Source organism: Mus pahari, chromosome 15 (genome assembly GCF_900095145.1).
Source record: "Mus pahari chromosome 15, PAHARI_EIJ_v1.1, whole genome shotgun sequence".
NCBI classification, from domain to species: domain Eukaryota; kingdom Metazoa; phylum Chordata; class Mammalia; order Rodentia; family Muridae; genus Mus; species Mus pahari.
This window is the reverse complement of record NC_034604.1, coordinates 66,069,442-66,087,888: the sequence shown is the minus strand read 5'-3', so window position 1 is coordinate 66,087,888 and position 18,447 is coordinate 66,069,442.

Below are 18,447 nucleotides of genomic sequence, written 5' to 3'. Positions count from 1 at the left end.
CTCTCTCTCTCTCTCTCTCTCTCTCTCTCTCTCTCTCTGTATGTGTGTATGTGTGTGTTTGTGCATCAGAGAGACAGAGACAGACAGAGAGACAGAGACAGAGAACTGAAACAGACAGAGAACTGAAACAGACAGAGACAGAGAGAAGGGGTGGGAAGGAAGGAAGGAGGGGGAAGAGAAAGAGAAGGGATTCAACTACTAGTTACAGAAAGGATCCCAACTATAAAATTATATTACTCTATGTGTCTAAGAATCTATTATTTACATTAGAGACACCAAGGAAATGGAAATGGGAAAAGATTTTTTCCTGTTTAATTTAAGACACTTCTCTCATACAGCTTCAGTTAGAGACAGCAACAAAAGCTAGAAGGCCCTGGGATCCCATTTCCTTTCAGTAGACAATATAGACACAAGGAAGGTGAGTGCACCACAGGCCTAGGCCTCTGGCCTCTCTTCCCTTCATTATAGATCTGATAATTTATAATGACAAGTGCAATTACTCTAGATGAAGCTAACCTGGTCACAAAACAAACCTACAAGTTAAGAATGGAATAGGGGCTTATAGGAAGGATTTGACAGGGATGGGTAAGGAAGTGTGAGGATGGCAGAGAGAAGAAACAAAGAGGCCTCTAAGGGTTAATAATAAACTAACATAAAATAAAAGATAAACCAAAAACTAACACATCAAAATTGGAGTAAACAATACACAGTAGGAAAAAAAAAAAAAAAAGCTCAAGAGATGGCACAAGAAACAGATATGGGCACAGAGAGTCTCTTGTTCACACACTCAAAACTCCTAAAGAAACCCTAAACTGGAAACCACAATATATGTGCAAAGGAACTGTGGGGTAAAATGAGAGAAGATATAATATATATAAACAGAATTAAATGAAAATGGAAATATGCATAAAATTGAACAAAAGAGAAAAGCCCAACAACATTGTAATATAAGCAACCAAAGATGCCAGTGAGTTTGTTTTCTGTTGGCCATCTAAGACTGGGCATGTAGCCAATCCTTTAGAGCAGTCTGTTTCCCTGGTGAGACTCTCTGGGAAAAGACTAAGGTTTTTTGTTATTGCTAGTGTGTGTGTGTGTGTGTGTGTGTGTGTGTGTGTGTGTGTGTTTGCAAGAGTTTATCATTGGAAATAGCTTCTACTTAGGGATGGGGGCATGTGTCCGGTTCTCCATTCATTTCTAGGACTCCCATGTGGTGCAGAACCATGCAGGTCCTGTGCATGTGTCTCAGTCTCTGTGACTTTGTGTGTGCACTGATCCCGTTGATTTGGAGGGATTTGCTTTCTTATACCCTCCAACCCCTCTAACTCTTACATTCTTTAAGCCTCTCTCTCTCTCTCTCTCTCTCTCTCTCTCTCTCTCTCTCTCTCTCTCTCTCTCTCTCTCTCTCTCTGTGTGTGTGTGTGTGTGTGTGTGTGCAACAGAGAGACAGACTGCTTGTGGACGTTGTACATCGTGGTGCGGAGCCTAGTGCGCACCACGATGTACAACGTCCACAAGCAGTATGCCAGCAAGATTTTGCGGAAAGGACCCTGATACAGCTGTCTCCTGTGAGGCTACGCCAGTGCCTGGAAAATACAGAAATGGATGCTCACAGTCGTCTATTGGATCCCCAATGAAGGAGCTAGAGAAAGTACCCAAGGAGTTGAAGGGGACTAGTTGGCCATCAATGAGAGGAGAGGCCCTTGGTCTCGTGAAGATTATATGCCCCAGTATAGGGAATGCCAGGGCCATGAAGCAGGAGTGGGTGGGTTGGGGAGCAGGGGGAGGGAGAGTATATAAAGTATTTTCAGAGAGGAAATTAGGAAAGGGGATAACATTTGAAATGTAAATGAAGAAAATATCTAATTAAAAAAAACAAACATCAGAGCTGTTTTGCTCTGGCTGCAGGGTGAGTGAGGTTACACTTCCCTGTACTATATGCCTCCTACAGTTGTTATGCATCTTTGTGTGCACTTTGCAGTTGGACAGTTTTACTTTACTCTTTCATTTTAACGATTAGAGGGGTTTAGTGTCTTCCCTAGCATGTGCCAACATCTACCTAAAGTCTCGTAGGCTCAGGGAACAATAATTGGCATGTGACAATGATCCCTGGAGAGCTAGTGTCTACTAGAGAAAATGTTTCATAGTGGTTTTCCTTTACTTGAGCTAGAAGGCTTCCTTTGCTGCCCTATGCAACCATTCTGCCTTCAGCAGCAGCGACTGCACATACCCATCTTTATCCAGAAGGTTTCCTTCCTAATTGTCTCCTTGCTGCTCTCTCAACTTCTCAAGCAATTACACAATTTTCCGTGTCAGTGCTTTTTATCATTAAGCTGTTTCCTCTCTGTTGGTCTGCCTTCTTCATCTACCTTACAGATCGACGGGTTACTTTTAAAAACTCGAGTGAATGAAATCTAATCTTAATATTATGCTGTATCAGTTCTTAGTATTACAGAGAGGATAATCTGCCTCTTGCATTATTGTGAAGATGCTTTATCTGTGACCCTTACTAAGTAATTAGTAATTACCTTCATGTTCCAGGCATTTGCTATGGGTGACATCGTTCCTGTGCATGGCTGCAAGAGTTTCTGATGCTAGAAAACTGCTCTTCTCTCTCTCTCTCTCTCTCTCTCTCTCTCTCTCTCTCTCTCTCTCTCCTTTCTCCTTTCCCTCCCTCCCTCCTTCTCTCTCTCTCTCTTTCTTTCTTTCTTTCTTTCTTTCTTTCTTTCTTTCTTTCTNTCTCTCTCTCTTTCTTTCTTTCTTTCTTTCTTTCTTTCTTTCTTTCTTTCTTTCTTTCTTTCTTTCTTTCTTTCTTTCTTTCTTTCTCTTGTATTTCTCTAAAATATGATAGCAACATTATTTATTAAACTGAATCAGATAACTTTTTTTGTTCTTTTGCCACATCCAGGAGTGTTCTCTGACGCCCCACATCCCCCATCACCAAGTTATTAGTATTACAGGTCACATGCTCTAGAAGACTGTCCTGGAAGGAGCATCTGGGTGCTCCATCTCTAGGTCAGGCACAGTTATACATAGTGAATAGTGTTTACACTTTACCACATGGCAGAATACTGCAGTAAAAGTTTTTAAGGCACATTATCTCATTAATTCATATCTTCTCTCCCACTGAAGTCAGTTGTTTGTTTGTTTATTACTACATATATATATATATATATATAGACAAGACCGCAAGGCTAAGAAGAGGCCATGGGCTTATTCCCTGGAATCTAGTGAGCATTCGACAAGGCTTAGATAGCCACCCGGGCATTCTGACCCTGGAGCTCCAGTATTTAGTCAGGATGCTATTCTCTGAGATCTATTCCATACTTCGTTACACCTCTTCAAGTATTATAATCCACATGCAGGGAATGAGCTTCTGCTGAAGTAGGAAAGAGCTACCCTGTTTCCTCCTGTACTAAATACACCCAGTGATATTTTGTTAAGGACAGATGACATTTCTCTGAGTCTTCGGCCGTGTGTCTTGATACAAGGACATTTCCCCTTGTCCTCATCCAACTTTGACAGACTGCTCCTTAACTGGGCCAGGATTTGAGGTGAGCTGTGATTAGTTCCCACCTGTCTGCCATGTTTATGTTAATGGGACTCACTGATTGGAGTGTTGAAAAGCTGCTGGGATCCTGAGTGTGCCTATCAGTAGTCCTGGGCTGTGCAATTTATAACCTTCTAGGGAGGGACTCAGATGAAAGTCTAGCAGTCAGAAAGTTGCTCTCAGCGGAGGGGCTTTACAAGAGAGTAATTCACCCTTAGATTTTCATGCAGCTGTAGGTACCGGCATCAATTAGCATTGTTGAAGTAGTGCTGGACCTCATTTTCCCTCAATTATCTCTTGATAGATCTTTATGAAATAACCAAATGAACTTTGAACAGTTATGCTTTTTTTTTTTTAAAGCCTCTTTTTTTTTGGGAGGGGGGCTTCTCCATCTTGTGTTTACTGACAAAGTAATTTATATGTATATATTTTATTTTAGAGATTTTTAGTTATTTTCTATGCAATATCTTTGTCTAAGGATAACTGGAATAAAATAAAGATAGACTGCCCCAGTTATTATTAGAGGTGATAATTTGCAGTCTAAGTGTGTTGCCATGGATACCTAAGAACCCCCCAAAGACGCAGGCCTGGGAGTCAGGGCCTAATCCTGAGGTGCCTTTCAATAGCACCAGCTGTCCAGGGCCTGAAAGGCGTGGCAAATTACACCATTATTAGAGTGAAATGGTATGGCTAAGCTAATTATTTGTGGGCTTTAGACACAGGTGTTCATAAAAGGCTGAACGTGCACTCCTAATCAAGTCTGATTGGGCAGGAACAAGAGCACAGCATGGGGCTATCACAGACTTGTTTACAGTATCTTCCATTTAAATAATAAAAGAAGCCACTGCAGGCCTTCTGTTGAGCAGAGTTTAGAGTGTTGCTCCGAGTTCTCATACCAGGTAATCATATTTGGTATTTCTTTTTGACTTCACTGAGTCGTGAAGTTCTGTTTTCTAATAATATTTTCCTTTGCAGTCATTTAACAATCTGATGAATGTTGGCCATTCTGTGACTTTGTGCTTAATGTCACTTCTAGTGAACACAGCTGAACTTCAGAGAATGGATAATTAGAACTTTATTACAAATACTATTCTGGAAACTACCTATTCAGAGAATTGGTAATTTTTCTGTTTTTGCCATTTTATTGACGACAATATTTCTCTTCATACTTCCTGTGCCCACTGTAATGAACTGATTTAAAATTTTACTTTAAATTTTTCTTCCACCTAATGGTACTTGGCTCATCTTTTATGCAATGTTATATTAAAATGTGAAAAAAAAAAACCCCACTTAGTCAAGCAGAATGGAATTTCCTAATCTTTGCTTCTTTAAAATATGGAAAATAATAAATAGCCTTTGATAGTGACAGTCCAGAGAGAAGTCTGTGTTCAATGGTTACCAAATAATTTTCATGCATTTAATATTTTGCTTCTATATAGTAGTGTCATAGATTCATTATCCTGAGACAATTTTCAAAGGCATTGACTTCTCTATTTTAAAAACGTCTACTACAGCCTTGCACATATTCTAGAAACTGATGTGGTCCATCCTGTTAACTGATAATATCAGGATGCCTCGGAGATTATTTGGCTTCATACTTTCAGCACTTCACAGTTTTGCAGATGCTTACACATTCAATAAATAGGAAAACCTATTTCTATGGAGCAATAGACTTGGCTGTAATTGGACAAAGATTCACTTCCTCCTTGAAGGTGGAGAATAGACTGTTAATAGAGACGGATGTGTGTGTCAGCCTAATAAGAGCGTAGACACATAGGATAATTGAATGAATTGCACTTTGTCTTCAAGACCATTCAACCAGGGTGCTCTTCTTCCTTGCAGCTCTGAGCTTGAACATAGTTCCTATCTGAAAAGGGTTGTGAGGACTCTAGAGACAGTCACTGGTGACTTTCATAATAATTTGCAGCGATAGGAATCAATACCTCCCCACCCCAATCAACAGGTATTGCTCAGTGAAGGAGTATCCTCAGAGTGATTGGGAGATCCTTGGCCGTGGCCACCTTGAACTTACAGTGGCTGTCCGATCTGCAATCAGCAGCCAAATGTTCACTGTGTTTGTGGCTCAGTTGTGGTTAGGTAGGTACTGACGCTATTCATGCTGTCATTTTCTACTAAAATACATTTTTTTCTGCTTTCATCTCTAATGGTTCAGACATCACTGCTCTGTCATGTCTGTGAAAGAGAACTCTGTCTGAACTCTATCAACCTGTGGAACAGCATTATGCTCACTCATTGTTGTGAAAAAAAAAATCATTGATGCTGAATGAAATGCAAGGTCTCTGATTATTAATGTGAGGTACTGAGAGGCACATGTGCCATTAAGGATTCCTGGCTATGATGTATTTATTGACCACTGCAGACTCTCAGGAGCCAGTGGCCTGAGAAGGCATTTGTGCTCCAGTTATGTGTTCTTAGAAGCTAAGCAGATGGCCCTGTTCATGTTTGTCAGCAGGAACCCAGACTCAGGACGCTGCACATAACACCTGCTCCTATAACCACCATTGTACTGGAGAAGCAAATCATAAACTAGCTTCTAAAGTTTATGCGTTCATGACATAAGTAACTTCTCACATTGTGTTTACCTACAAATCACATGGCCACGCTTAAATTCAAAGGGCAGACTCTAAGCAGAGATGTATTTGTTGAGTGGAAAACACAAGGACGCTGAAAGACTCTAATTTGCTCCAGGTGCAGTTTGTACAGATAGAGTTGTTCAAGAACAAGCTACTTAGCTGTTAAGTAAAAGATAAATCCACACAAGAAAAGCAGAAGAGATTATCTTATGGTGTTAGATGGGCATACATCTCTTGTGTTTTGAAATCACCCCAAATGATCCCAAACACAAGGAGAAATGTTATGCATGGAACAGGGACAATTTCCAAGAAAATTCAAGAATTTAAATTTCTATATGATAAGAATTATAGTTTATAATGAAATGGCTTAAGTCTTTAACTAAAAATTGATAGAAAATTGGCAGATAAGCACCAAGACCCTGAAGGAAAGCGATTAATATATGTATATTGGTAATAATAAATGAGAAAATATTAAATTAGGAAACTTGATCTGTTAAGCAAATCTAGGTCATTAAAAGAGAAAGACCACTAAAAGTTTTGACCAATAAAATATTGAATACACAAAAAGTAATATTAGATAAAAGAATAAATGCAGACATAAAAATACAGGGAGAGAGTATAAAGCTATTGGAAAAATCAGTTTGATTTTGTTTAATGTTAGCAACGATGGAAGTTTGCTCAAGCCTTCATTTGCTGTGGGCAGGAATGAAGACCAAAGGTAAGTTTCAAAAGGACGTCTTGAAATATCAGGATTTAAGGTGTGCATACCTACAGACTTAGCTATATCAATTTCTAAGTATTTGTACAAAACAAGAAATTATAGAACATTCGGCACATGGATACTCATTGCTTCATCATTTGTAATGAAAACTTAGAAGTGATGTAACTGCTTACCATTAGAAAGCATGACATACACCTAAGGAAAGAGAACTAATTTCCAAGCGTTACAAGAAGAAGAAAATAGATTACTGTGATAACATGTGAATGATATTAGTGTAATCGCAGAATAAACTGTGTGCTTTATCTAGAAGTGACAATGTGTACATATTTGGATTTTGATACATTCTTTCCCTCCCTGGTTTTCAAATTCTGTCTTTACTTCTGGTATTTCAGACTTTGAGTAGGTATACTGCCTTGTTCTTCCCTGGGTACCTTCTGTTCTAACAGAGACATATATGAAGGGAAGAATAGGAAAGGCAGGCATTTTGAAAGTAGAATTTCAGAAATTAAGATTCAAGTTGAGAGGGAGAGAGGGAGAGAGGGAGAGAGGGAGAGAGGGAGAGAGAGAGAGAGAGAGAGAGAGTTAGTTTCTAGATGACTCTGAAATCTATTCCCTGGAAGTGAACACTCCAGCACCTAGAGGCAAGAGTCTAGATTTGGATAATGCACATAGGGCCAGGACTTATGGGGAGCAGCAATAAGTATGATTGACATCACTTGCCAGTCAGGCATGCACACAGTAACTGAAAGAAATATAGTTGAGAGGAGTGGTAAAGGCAGGTGATGTTCTGGGTCTCTTGGGATGTGAGGTTAACTACTAGAGATAATCGTAGCTGACACTTCCCTAACAAGAATTTTGAGTGAGCTCTTCTAAGGATTTCACTTTTATGAGCTATTTTCGTTAACAGATCTTTAAGGAAATAAATAATGATATATTTATTATTTATAATAATAAGCTTCATTTTGCAGATGAACATAGGGAAACAATGGCCAAAGTTACCATTGCACAGAGTAATGTCTCAGACCCAGACTAGCTGAAAGTTTCTGTTCATAACCAGAGATGGGTGCATGAGAATCACCCATTAAAAGTTTTTGATTAAACTTTAGATATGACAGTGTTAATAGAGTCTCTTTGAATTACATTTGTGGGGCAAAATTATATGCTGATATACATATAGAGCAGAAAAGACATCTCTTGGGGAATAAAGAATGGTCACTTGGAATCCCCTGAATGGTCTGTATCATTTTGTTTGTAAGCTGTTTGCTGATCTTTATTTTTTTTTTCTCCTGAAAATACTTTTTCATTGCTCACTTTGAGTATTTGTCTCTGTAAACCCCATCATGACTTGCCTTCTCATTCAGATAATTAGCTGGGTCCTTTTATATCTGTTGAGGTTTTGTCTTTTACTATCTATTGTAATGCTAAGCGTGGGCCCCCCTCCCAAGACCTGGAGTCTGCATGGAGTCTCTGGAACCCTGCTCCCAAGTTAATTCTGATTGGCAAATAAAGATGCCAGCAACCAATAGATGGGCAGAAGAGGCATAGGTGGGGTCGAGGTTTCAAGGCCTTGGAGAGAGAGGACTATGAGGAGGGAGGAAAAGAATGAAGCCACCATGGAATAGATGGAGAACATGCAGGAGGGAGGAGAGCCAGCATGGGATAGCTGAGACCATGGCCATGTGGGATGGCAAGTTGGAGTTAAGAATTGGAGTTGGAACATAGTTAAAAGTAAGTGATAACTTAGGGTTATTGATAGGAGAGTAGATTCTAACAACATGAAGAATAGGGAGCTGCCCAGCTAGTGTGCTTCCTAACACTATTTAAATATATAAGGATGTGTGTGTCTTTCATCCAGGAGCATAAGTGGTCTAAGGTGGGAGAGAAGCCCCGAGCCAGGATTTATTAATATTACTACTCCGTACATCCCTGACATTCCTCTAGACTATGAGGAACACAAATGCAAAATTTCACGGTCACATGTGACTTACAACAGGAGTCCAAGAGCTGATATGTTTGAGGACAAAGTGGCCAGGTAGCTTAACTAGGTTCTGTCCAATACTTAGAAGCAGAAGTGTTCTTGTTGACTAAGTCAGTAGAGTTTATTACAGGAACAAAACTGGAGCAGCACCCAATTATCACTACTCTAACTGACACTCGTGGTGGGAGCCTGTTCCTTGCTACCTGCCCCAGGGCTCTGGGTTCCCAGATGAAAGACACATGAACACAGCCTTTATAGTTTTGTATGCCTTAAACACCGCAATGGCTAGACCACGTCCTAACCTCCATGCAGCTAATCCACTCTCCGATATTCCCAAATTATTACTTACTAAAGCCTGTATTCCACCTGGGCTGCCCCAGACTCAGACCTGCAGCCTTCTTGGCTGCATTTCCCAGGACATATGTGAAAACTCCCTGTCTTCTGCACTTCTCAGGTGTGCTGTCTCTCCTCCTTCCCAGGCATGGCATCCCTCATTCCTTCTTTTGTCCCTTGCCAGGGAATTCTAAAAGTTCCACTTCTGTCTCCCTGCCTGGTCACTGAATGCTGGCAATTTTATATTATTAATCAAAACCAACTGGAGTACAGGTCCCTAAGTCTTACATTCAGGACACTACAAACAGTTTTGAGGGGAACTTAATTAGCATGAGAATATAAGCAGCTACGCACAAACAAAACAAGCAAACAAAAACGAGGGAGACCAGGAAACATGAGAGGCCTTCTGATGTCCTAGAGTGCCCTTTAGAATATAGCTTATTTCTAGTGTGTTACTAGTTCCTTCACATCAGGCAAGTGGTTCCCACCTAACAGTGGTCAAAGCCTACCCCCCCCCCCAACTCTGCCTCTGCTTCTCTCCCCTACAACACCCACTGTTCCTCCTACCAATTTCATCTCGGAAGGAAATTCCCCAAGATTTGTAAAGACTCTCACAATCATAGATTCCAGCCTTCCCAGAGGAAGCCTTTGGGATTTTTAGATCAGATATTATCTTATCATTTGAGATCAGAACCATATTCCTGAAAACAGTTTCACCAAATGAAGGTTGAGCCAAGGAAGGCCGTAATACCACCATATCTATGGAAAACAAAGTTTTGTGTATGCTTACAGAATCTTTTAGTATGTCGGACACATGGTTAATTGCATCAGTTGAGTGTAAAAGTACAAAACACCCGAAGAGGACAAAAATATCTTTCCAAGAAAGAAAAAGTCAGCATATTTCCCAGAACTAATCAGTTGCTCAGTCATTTAGCAATTGCTTCTTAGGGTCAGTAGGTGTCAATATCTGCTGGATCAGAGGGAGGAAAATATGAATAAGAGAAGATGCAGACTTTGAGAATTTTGATCTGGTGACAAAAGCTGTCAAGCCATTCTGTTATAATGCCGCGAGGCAGGTGGTACAGAAGAGAAGTCAGCAAGCCTCAGGCTTTTGAAATACGGAAAGGAATCGTTGACTTTCCTGAGTCCCCAAAGAGAAGCAGTTGGGATGAAGGGGTAGGAAGCTGTTTTAAATCTGCTTGTAAGAGCTTACCAGACAACTTTTAGGTGTGGAGCTGGAAGGGAGGTTTTTTTCCTGACCTGATCTTACAACCATGAGGAATTTCTAATTACTCTTCCTTGCCCCTCAGTGAGTTCTCCAGGAAGCTGCAGGTTTGCTTTGGGAACAAACATTGCAAACCTAAGGGTGGCAGACTTTGAGGGAGTGAGCAGCCCTTCCTTCCAACTCTGCAGACTGATTTACATGCCTGTGGTACTTAAAATCCTCATTGTGTACATGTACAACATGTTCATTACCAATTCTTCTGTTGATGGGTGTCTAGGCCAGTTTTTGTCTTTTTTGAGTTGCTTATTGTAGCAGTAAGCATTGATGTCCAAGATCTCTGGGGCATGTTGACTAAGAAGACTTCAGGGATGTTCTTGGGAGTGAAATGACAAGTTTTCACTTGCATCATCCTGATGGCAAAAGATAGGTGACAGATTTTGTTTTCCTAAGTATTTTCAGGACATGGGTGTTTCCTGAGAATTGTGTTTTAAGTTCACTTGCTTGTTTATTGTTGGGTTATATAGGCATTTGTGTATTTTAATTCTTAGAGTTTTTAATAGATTCACAGTAAGTCCTAACTGGCAGTGGCAGTATAAATTTGCACCTGATGTTGTTGACTGTAAGGAATCCCCTTTACTGAGCCTCCAGACAGCTCATTTGTTAAAAGGATAACCAGATGATCTAATATGCTCCTCACATTTGTAGGTTATCTCCACTCTGCCGATTGTTTTAGAGGATGTTTTGAAGCATATCACTATCTATAATAAAGAAGCAACTATGAAAGTTCGAGGGACTGGTGCCATGTTGTTTCTACTAATAAACCTCTGCACATTAGGAGATCAGATAGGAAGCTACCCCCAGAAGAATTCTTTTTCAGGCAACTTTGTTTTGGCTATCCAGGGCGTTTTGTGCTTCCACGTACAATTTAGTATTTTTAAAATAACTCTGTGAAGAATGACATTGCAGTTTTGATTCTGAGCACATGAAAATTTTCAACTGCTTTGGTGGGATGCTCATTTTCACAATATCAATGCTCTGAACCAATGAGCATGGGCAGGCTTTTCATCTTCTAGTGTCCCTTCTCTAGAGTACTAACGTTTTTATTTTAGGTGTCTTTCACTTCCTTGATTAGGTTTATTCCAAGGTTTGGGTTTTTCTTTTTGGGGGGTGAAGTTATTGTGGGCTGGGTTGTTTCTATTTTTTTCATCTCTTTCAGCAATGAAATTAAGAAGCTGGAGGAGAGGACATCCTTCTGAAATCAGCCCTAATGACACAAATTTGCACCTGATGTTGACTCTAAGGAATCCCCTTTATTGAACCTCCAGACAGCTCATTTGGTAAAAGGATAAAAAGATGATCCAATATGGACATTGAATGGGATGGCTTCATGGGCAAGCATCGGTCAGTTAAAGTAACCAATCCCCACCCAGATTGCAGGTCAATACCAATATACTGCGTGTTTGTTTAAACTACTCTATTTGCAATTCTTATAGCTGGAATATTCTTAAATGATGCATATTATGTAGTAAGCCCACATACTGCATCTTAATTAGGAATAAACTATTATTTGTGTTCATTTTCTGTGATCATTTGAGACCACCCTTATTACATCCAGCACTACTATAAATATCTAGTATTTGTTGAATATTTATTATGCACCATGACCTATGATATTTCATGTCTTTCCTTAGGTAATCTTTGTATCAGTCCTATTAAAAAACTACTACAATCCTCCTTCTGTTAAAGATGCAGGAAGGAGTAGCTCATTTCAATCTTCAGAATGTCTGGACATCTGACAGTTTCCTCCACATTCCAGTTCTCTGTTGTTTCTGTAGGAGCCAAGGCATTGATTTTATGATGACTAAAATTTCTCACAGAAACAAAGCCTTTGATTTTTCAAAGTATGCTTAGTCTTGCCAAGTGTACATTCTGTGCTTTCGATTAATTGTTGTGTTCTAATTACTTACTTGTTATCTTTGGACTTCAATTAGATAGACTTATAAACAGATTCCATATGATTTTTAGGGAGGTATAAAGAATAAAGGTCAAGAAACACCTCTTTGTTTAAGAGTGTGTATGGATACATGAGTAAGCCAAAATTTTCTGCCCATAGGAAGCTTTGCCTGGTCCTTAAGATTTTGTTCACATGTATAAATTTTTATATTCTTCATGGCAGATTTGCCTTTCTAAGGATTATGGTTTTAGAATACTGGAAACTGGATTAACTCTTCTCTCTTTTAATGCAGAAATTAATTAGTCTTCGATTTTTCTCCATAGAGTTAACATTAATATTTGACATGGGACAGATTTCTGCAAAAGCCTTTCTGGCAAACTATGTTTTCCGATTTTCTACCAGCCAGCTTTTCTCATTATGGAAATACTGTTACACCCATTAATCAGGGGCAGCATGTGTGTTATATGAAATCATGTATACATAGCCATGGGGACCTGGAAATAATTGCTAATGAACTTCAGTCACCACCACCGCAGAGCACACAGCCTCAAACAGCCAGCCTTGCCCTATGACCTCATTGCCCCTCAAACCCTACCTGGACCCTCCCCAGTTTACTCTCATGTTTTTTCCCTTTAGAATGCTCAGCTAACAGCCACCTTGCCTGGACTGCTCAGGTCCTGTAGCTTGGGCCTTCCTAGGGAGGAGATTTAGAAGAGGGTTCTGGCATCTTGACTATAGTGCTAAGTCCCCACAGTGTTATGGCCTCCTGAGACCCTCTTCAGATGCTAATGTTCACACAAAGTGCATTGGCCCCAGCTGGTCTTCACCTGGAGCCTGGACAAGCTGGAGCCTCTACAATGAGTCCAGGTTTCCATAAATAGGAAGGACACCAATGGCAAATGACAGAGAGCTTGCAGAAGCTATAAAGAATTTTAAGTCAGCTTCCAGGCAGTTAAAACTAATTGCTTTGAACACAAAGGCTATGCAGAACTCCCTCTTCCTGCCTTTTTTTTTTGGGGGGGGGGGTTAGAGATAGAATGACTTGACTTTTCTGCTAATGTTCAAACCTAAAATTAGATAATATGACCACCATTAATATTTAAGTACATTTTTAAACACAGGAAAAGGTGCTGTGTGGAAGTGTTAGACTATCAGGCCATTTAGAAGTGTTCCTAACTGTTTCCTTTGTTTTATGGGAGACTTGGTAAAAAACCATACATTTTTATGTAATTGACAGGCAGAGGTCTGATTATCTGTTATTATTAGATGTTTGTAGCCCATTCGTTTTTAGGTTTTAAAGTAGATGAATACAAAGCTACTTCTTTTAACTTCACAGCCCATGATTCACTAAAGACACAAACAAAAGGACCGCCTCCCTTCACAGTTGTTTAGGAGCTAATTTCCAGTTTCTAGTTCCTTGTCTTCCCATCTGTCTTTTACTTAGCATAGAAGACACAGATGAGAACTGGATGCTATACTCAGTTCTCCTTACCAGTTCCCAGAACCCTGCTCCTGTTTTTCAACACAGAGGTTATTCATGAGATCCTCTATTTTAGTTTTTTAGAATACTGAGTTAAAGCTTAGCGCTTTTCAACCCAGAGAGTCCTATTGTGAATAAAAGTATAGTCATTCCAAACGTATATGTCCCATTAGTGGCTGTTTGTGTTAGAATCTATGTATGGGCACAAAGAATAAGTGGCATCTAAACTGAACTTACAGCTCATTGCCAATGCATCTCTCTGTGTGATAACGGCTGCACATGTGTGTGCAAGTCATTCATCTGGTCTCCAGATATTAGCAGCTCATCTACTCAGCATGTCTATGCCTGAGTTCCTCGTTGCCTTTCAACAGTTATAGATTTCTCAGCCAGTATTCTGTCATTACTCTCAGTAAAAGGAGTAAGAATGGAGCCGGAGAATATCAAGGTGAGTTGGCGGCTGGGGTTTTGCTATTCTCAGTCATCTGTATCCTTTTGACTGTTTCCTCCTGGTGAAATAAGAATGACTTATGTCTGCCGCATTTATCTCAATGAAGAAAATGATGGGTATGCACAAAAGCTGATGGTGGACTTTGTACAGCATACAATTAGGAAGTTATTCCTAATTAAGGTAATATTTTTGTACTTTGAGATAGGGTAGGAAACTATACATGTTCTTTTCCTGAGCCAAGTGAGGAAAACTGTCAGATCTTAAGAAATGTTGTTTTACAATCAGAAATAGGACGAAATCTCAAAGTACCTTAAAAAATAGCCATATTATTGATTTTTCCCCAAAATTAATCAAATACCAATAGAAAGACAATTCAGAAAACAGAAGCCCACTTTATTTTAAAAACGTTAATAATACTCAGATTGGATTCACTGAGCATGTGCATCCTGTCAGACATCATGCCGGGTTGTTAGGAGTGAGATCCAGTGATGGCTGCCTATGCCATCGCACAGCACTGATGATGTTTGTATAGTGTGGGTCTCATTCTTCTGCTCTTTTTCTACAGTTCCTTTGAAAACCTTCTTGGAATTACTCTCAGTTTTCTGTAGTGAGCAGTTTGACACTCATGTGCCCACTCTTAAAATGAATATGAAGTTTGCCCACTCACTGTTTATAGTTTAAACACATATATTTAGAGAATTAAGTTGAAGTTTTAGCTGTTTATATTTGGGTGTTATGTGTCATCATTCACAAGAAGGGGGTGCATGTTATATAGCAGAAGATGCCCTAGCCAGCCATCGTTGGGAAGAGAGGCCCCTTGGTCTTGCAAACTTTATATGCCCCATACAGGGGAACGCCAGGGTCAAGAAGTGGGAGTGAGTGGGCAGGGGAGCAGGGCAGGGGGGAGGGTATAGGGGACATTCAGGATAGCATTTGAAAAGTAAATGAAGAAAAGCTCTAATAAAATAATAAAAAAGAAGGGGTGCATGTAATTTTATATAAAAGTTAAATGGTTCCCATATTTTAAACCCAACTTTAGTAAATACAAAAATAAATAACAAATAAAATTATTTGTCATACAAAATTTTATTTTTTTCATTTTTTATTAGATATTTTCTTTATTTACATTTCACTTTCCCCTCAGAAAACCCCCTATCCTCTCCCCCCATGTCCTAGCTCACCAACCCACACACTCCTGCTTCCTGGTCCTGGCATTCCCCTATACTGGGGCATAGAACCTTCATAGGACCAAGGGCCTCTCCTCCCATTGATGAACAACTAAGACATCCTCTGCTACATAAGGGACTAGAGCCATGAGTCCCAACATGTGTTTTCTTTGGTTAGTGGTTTAGTCTCAGGGAGCTCTGTGGGTACTGGTTAGTTCATATTGTTGTTCCTCCTATGGGGCTGCAATGCCCTTCAGGTCCTTGGGTACTTTCTCTAGCTCCTCCATTGGGGGGACCCTTTGATCTGTCCAATGGATGGCTGTGAGCATCCACTTCTGTATTTGTCAGGCACTGGCAGAGCCTCTCAGGAGACAGCTATATCAGGCTCCTGTCAGCAAGCTCTTGTTGGCACCCACAATAGTGTCAGGGTTTGATGGTTGTATATGGGATGTGTCACCAGGTGGGGCAGTCATGGACAGTCATTCCTTCAGTCTCTGCTCCAAACTTTGTCTCTGTAAACGCTTCCATTGGTATTTTGTTTCCCCTTCTAAGAAGGATCGAAGTATCCACAATTTGGTCTTTCTTCTTCTTGAGTTTCATGTGTTTTAAGAATTGTATCTTGGTTATTCCAAGCTTCTGGGTTAATATCCACTTATCAGTGAATACATATCATGTGTGTTCTTTTGTGATTGGGTTACCTCACTCAGGATAACATCCTACAGATCCATCCATTTGCTTAAGAATTTCATAAATTCATTACATTTAATATCTGAGTAATACTCCATTGTGTAAATGTACCACATTTTCTGTATCCATTCGTCTGTTGGGGGACGTCTGGATTCTTTCCAGCTTCTGGCTATTATAAATAAGGTTGTTATGAACATAGCAGAACACATGCCATTGCAGCATCTTTTGGGTATATTCCCAAGAGAGGTATTGCTCAGTCTTCAAGTAAATCTATTTCCAATTTTCTGAGGAACCTCCATATTGAGGGGTTGAATCAGTTTGCCATCCCAGCAGCAATGGAGGAATATTCCTCTTTCTCTACATCCTTGCAAACATGGGTTGTCAACTGAGTTTTGGATCTTAACCATTCTGACTGGTGTGAGGTGGAATCTCAGGGTTGTTTTGATTTGCATTTCCCTGATGTTTAAAGATGTTGAACATTTTTTAGGTGCTTCTAAGCTATTCAGTATTCCTCAGTTGAGAATTCTGTTCTTAGCTCTGTGACACATTTTTGAATAGGGTTGTTTAGTTTTCTGGAGTCCAACTTCTTGAGTTCTTTATATATATTGGATATTAGCCCCATATTGGATTTGGGATTGGTAAAGATCTTTTCCCAATCTGTTGGTTCCATTTTGGTCTTATTGACAGTGTCCTTTGCCTTACAGAAGCTTTATAATTTTATGAGGTCCCAATTGTGAATTCTCGATCTTATAGCACAAGTTCTGCTCAGGAATTTTTCCCCTGTGCCCATACGTTTGAGCCTCTTCCTCATTTTCTTTTCTTAGTTTCGGTGTACCTGGTTTCATGTAGAGGCCCTTGATCCACTTGGACTTGAGCTTTGTATAGGGAGATAAGAATGGATCGATTTGCATTTCTACATGCTAACCACCAGTTGAGCCAGTTCCATTTGTAGAAAATGCTGTCTTTTTTTTCACTGGATGGTTTTAGCTCCTTTGTCAAAGATTAAGTGATCATACGTGTGTGGGTACATTTCTGGATTTTCAATTCTATTCCATTGATCTACCTATCACTCTACCAATACCATGGAGTTATTATCACAATTGCTCTGGAGTAAAGCTTGAGGTCAGGTATGGTTATTCACCAGAAGTTCTTTTATTGTTGACTATAGTTTTTACTCTCCTAGGTTTTTTTATTTACTCGAGATGAATTTGCAAATTGCCCTTTCTAACTCTGTGAAGAATTGAGTTGGAATTTTGATGGGGAATGCATTGAATCTGTAGATTGCTTTTGGCAAGATGGTCATTTTTACTATATTAATCTTGCCAATCCATGAGCATGGGAGATGTTTCCATCTTCTGTGATCTTCTTTGATTGCTTTCTTCAGAGACTTGAAGTTCTTATCATAAATATCTTTTACTTGCTAAGTTAGAGTCACACCAAGGTATTTTATATTATTTGTGACTATTGTGAAGGGTGTAGTTTCCCTAATTTCTTTCTCATCCTGTTTATCCTTTGTGTAGAGAAAGGCCACTGATTTGTTTGAGTTAATTTTATATCCAGCTACTTCCTGAAGTTGTTTGTCAGGTTTAGGTGGTCTCTGGTGGAATTTTTGGGGTCCCTTATGTATACTATCATATCAACTGCAAATAGTGATATTTTGACTTCTCCCTTTCCAATTTGTATCCCTTTGATCTCCTTTTGATGTCTAATTGCTCTGGCTAGGACTTCAAGCACTGTATTGAATAGATAGGGAGAGAGTGGGCAACCTTGTCTAGTCCATGATTTAGTGGGATTGCTTCAAGTTTCTCTCCATTTAGTTTGATGTTGTCTACTGGTTTGTTGTATATTGCTTTTATTATGTTNAGTTATGGGCCTTGAATTCCTGATCTTTCCATGACTTTTATCATGAAGGGGTGTTAGATTTTGTCAAATACTTTCACAGCATCTAATGAGATGATCAAGAGGTTTTTTTGGTTGAGTTTGTTTACATAGAGGATTATGTTGATGGATTTCCTTATGTTGAACCATGCCTGCACACCTGGGATGAAGCCTACTTGATCTTGATGGATGATCCTTTTAATGTGTTCTTGGAATTGGTTTGTGAGAATTTTATTGAGTGTTTTTGCATCGATATTCATAAGGGAAATTGGTCTGAAGTTCTCTTTCTGTATTGGGTCTTTGTGTGGTTTAGGAATCAGAGTAGTTCTGGCTTCATAAGACTAAGTTGGTAGAGTCTCTGCTGTTTCTATTTTGTGGAATAGTTTGAGGCATATTGGTATTAGGTTTTCTTTGAAGATCTGACAGAACTCTTCAC